The sequence below is a fragment of the Orycteropus afer genome, unplaced genomic scaffold (genome assembly GCF_000298275.1).
Source record: "Orycteropus afer afer isolate SDZICR_OR568_19922 unplaced genomic scaffold, OryAfe1.0 scaffold00510, whole genome shotgun sequence".
In the NCBI taxonomy this organism is placed as follows: domain Eukaryota; kingdom Metazoa; phylum Chordata; class Mammalia; order Tubulidentata; family Orycteropodidae; genus Orycteropus; species Orycteropus afer.
Window position 1 is genome coordinate 230,919 of NW_006922097.1, and position 4,320 is coordinate 235,238.

The following is a 4,320-nucleotide window of genomic DNA, read 5'->3' on the forward strand; positions in this document are numbered from 1 at the left end:
AATACACAGACTCACTGTACCAAAAAGAATTGATGTTCATCCATTTCAGGAGGTGGCATATGATCAATAACCAATGGTATTGAAGGAAGAAATCAAAGCTGCACTAAAGGAATTGGCGAAAAACAAGTCACCAGGAATTGATGGAATACCCATTGACATGTTTCAACAAATGGATGTCACACTGGAGGCACTCGCTCAGCTATGCTAAGAGATTTGGAAGACAGCTACCTGGCCAACTGACTGGAAGATACCCATATTTGTACCCATTCCAAAGAAATGTGATCCCACAGAATGTGGAAATTATCAAACAATATCATTAATATCACATGTAAATAAAATGTTACTGAAGATAATTCAAAAACGGTGGTAGCAGAATATTGACAGAAACTTCCAAAAATGCAAGCTGGATTCAGAAGAGGACATGGAATGAAGGATTTTATTGACTATGCAAAAGCATTCGATTGTGTGGATCGTAACAAATTATGGATAACTATGAGAAGAATGAGAGTTCCAGAACACTTACTGGTGCTCATGAGGAACCTGTACATAGACGAGGAGGCTATTGTTCAAACAGAACAAGGGGATACTGCATGGTTTGAAATCAAAAAGGGAATGTGTCAGGGTTGTATCCTTTCACCATACTTACTCAATTTATATGCTGAGCAAATAATCTGAGAAGCTTGGTTATATGAAGAAGAACGTGGCATCAGGATTAGAGGAAGACTCATTAATAACCTGCAATATGCAGACAATACAACTTTGCTTGCTGAAAGTGAGAATGGCTTGAAGCTCTTTCTGATGAAGATTGAAGACTATAATGTGCAGTATGGATTACACCTCAATATAAAGAAAACAAAAATCCTTACAAATGGACCAATAAACAGCATCACAATAAATGGAGAAAAGATTGAAGTTGTCAAAGACTTCGTATTACTTGGTTCTACAATCAACACCAATGGAAGCAGTAGTCAAGACATCAGACAATGTATTGCATTGGACAAATCTGCTGCAAAAGACATCTTTCAAGTGCTGAAGAGCAAAGATGTCTCCTTGGAGATCAATCCATGGTATTTTCAATTGCCTTTTATGGAATAAGGAAGACTGAAAAAGCGTTGGTGCTTTTGAGTTGTGTTGGCGAAGAATACTGAGAGTACCATGGACTGCTAAAAGAACTAACAAATCTGTCCTGGAAGAAGTGCAGCCAGAATTCTCCTTGAAAGAGAGAATGGCTAAACTTTGTCCCACCTACTTTGGTCATGTTGTCAGAAGGAACCATTCCCTGGAGAAGGATATCATGATTGGTAAAGTGGAGGCTCAACGAAAAAGGGGAAGGCCCTCAACAAGATGGATTGACACAGTGGCTGCAACGATGGGCTCAGGTATGGCAGAACTGTGAGGCTGGTACAGGACTGGGCAGTGTTTCGTTCTGTTGTACACAGGGTTGCTAAGAGTCAGAGATGACTCAATGGCACCTACCAACAACAACATAGTAAGTCATGACAATGCTGTTGGGGAAATGGTCAGCAAGAGGGCAGGAAGAGTCACGGTCTCTTGGGTACAGTGGCTGTGGGCTCTGGGCAGGGAATCTAGTGTGGAGAGAGCAGCAACCCAACCACACACATAGCTAAACTGCCACCCACCTGTCATCCATGTTTGAAGCTTCCACACAGGGACTGAAGTCTAGACTGGTACGACAGTCATTTCCCATGTTCTTAAAAAAGGAAGTGACCTGATAAACATCAATTGACGTGGGTTGAAAGGAAGTGACAATGGGAATTTGTGTCTATGACCAAGTTGGTTTTGATGGATGGTGGGCCATCCATGTAGAGATTAGGAGATGCATTTGAACTATGAACTTGAGTTATATTAGGCAGATGGCAAAGCCACACCTTGTTCCCAGGAAAGGAGTGACATATGATGGGAAAGAAGGGAAGGAGTCCGCACCATAGAGGTCTCCAAACCCTGCAGGTTTGTTTCTTGTCACCTTGCTATGGGGACCAATGGGGCTCAGCATGCTTTAGTCAAAAGCATATAGATTTGGAAGTTAAAAAGTCTCATTAAAACCTCAAGAGCTGGAAACTAGTCTCCTTTTTACAAATGGGAAAATTAGATTCAGAGAGGTTGTGTCATTTGCCCAAGGTCAAACAGTTGAGCAAAACCAGCTCTGCCTGATTCCAGAACCTACACTATCCCAGATAGAATGGCATCTCCAGGTTTAGGCTGCATAGGTAAAAGCCAGACCTGCTTCAGCTGTAGATTCAGAGATGGAGTTTGTCAAGGAGAGGTCCATGGAGATGTGGCAGGAGTGGAGTCTTGAAGGAAAGGCAAGGAAACCACCATTTACTGAATGTCCTTCATGTGCCAGGCATGTAATGGGTGTTGGGCTGTTCTAGGAAAAGGGTGTAATGATACAGTGACCACTTTACAGACAGCGAAACTGAGGCTCAAGAAATAAAGTGACTTGCCCTAGATCATGGAACTAGTCAACGGCAAAAGGGGACTTCAGGTATCTTTGTCCCAGGTCAAAGTTTCTTCACTACAACTGTTGTTGTTATTAGGTGCCGTCGAGTCACTTCCGATTCATAGCGATCCTTTGTACAACAGAACGAAACACTGCCTGGTCCTGTGCCAGCCTCATGATCCCTGCTATATGTATAGCCCACTGTTGCAGCCACTGTGTCTATCCATCTTGTTGAGGGCCTTCCCCTTTTTTGTTGACCCTCCACTTTACCAACCATGATATCCTTCTCCAGGGAATGGTCCCTTCTGACAACATGACCAAAGTAGGTGAGACGAAGTCTGTCCATTCTGGCTTCCAATGAGCATTCCAGCTGCACTTTTTCCAGGACAGATCTGTTAGTTCTTTTGGCAGTCCATGGTACTCTCAGTATTCTTTGCCAACACCACATCTCAAAAGCATCACTTCTTCTCTTCTTCTGTCTTCCTTGTTCATTGCCTAGCTCTCACATGCATATAAGGTGATTGAAAATACCATGGCTTGGGTTAAGCACACCTTAGTCTTCAAAGAGACATCTTTGCTTTTCAGCACTTGAAAGAGGTCTGTTGCAGCAGATCTGTCCAGTGCAATACACCATCTGATGTCTTGACTGCTGCTTCCATTGTTGTTGATTGTCAAACCAAGTAATATGAAATCTTTGACAAGTTCAATCTTTTCTCCATTTATTGTGATACTATTTATTGATCCAGTTGTGAGGATTTTCGTTTTCTTTCTGTTGAGATATAATCCATACTGCAGACTGTAGTCTTTAATCTTCACCAGTAAGTGCTTGGAGTCATCCTCACATTTTGCAAGCAAAGTTGTGTCATCTGCATATCACAGGTTGTTGATGAGTCTTCCCCAAATCCTGATGCCACATCCTTCTTCATATAATGCAGCTTCTCGAATTATTTGCTCAGCATACAGAATGAAAAAGTGTGGTGAAATGATACAGCCATGATGCACTCCCTTCTTGATTTTAAACCATGCAGTGTTCCCTTGTTCTGTTTGCATGACAGCCTCCTGGTCTATGTACAGATTCCTCATGAGCACAATTAAGAGTTCTGGAACTCCCATTCTTCTCATGTTGTTGTTGTTGTTATGTGCCGTCGAGTCGGACCCAACTCATAGCGACCCCTCCTAGGGTTTCCGAGGCAGTATCACTATGGAAGTAGATTGTCCCATCTTCCTTCCAAGGAGTGGCTGGTGGGTTTGAACTGCCAGCCCTCTGGTTAGCAGCTAGGTGCCTTAGCCACTATGCTACCAGAGCTCTCATAATTGTCCATAATTTGTTATGATCCACACAATCGAATGCTTTTGCATAGTCAATGAAACACAAGTAAACATCTTTCTGGTATTCTTTGCTTTCAGCCAAGGTCCATCTGATATCAGTAATGATATCCCTCATTCCACATCCTCTTCTGAATCCAGCTTTCATTTCTGGAAGTTCTCTATCAATATACTGCTGCAACCGTTTTTGAATTATCTTCAGCAAGATTTTACTTGCATGTGATATTAATGATATTGTTTGATAGTTTCCACATTCTGTGGGATCACCTCTCTTTGGAATGGGTACAAATATGGATCTCTTCCAGTCAATCGGCCAGCTAGCTGTCTTCCAAATTTCTTGGCACAGCTGAGTGAGTGCCTCAAGTGTGGCATCCATTTGTTGAAACATCTCAGTGGATATTCCATCAATTCCTGGAGCCCTTTTCTTCGCCAATTCCTTCAGTGCAGCTTTGAATTCTTCCTTCAATATCATTGGTTGTTGATCATATGCCACCTCCTGAAATGGATGATCATCTACCAATTCTTTTTGGTAC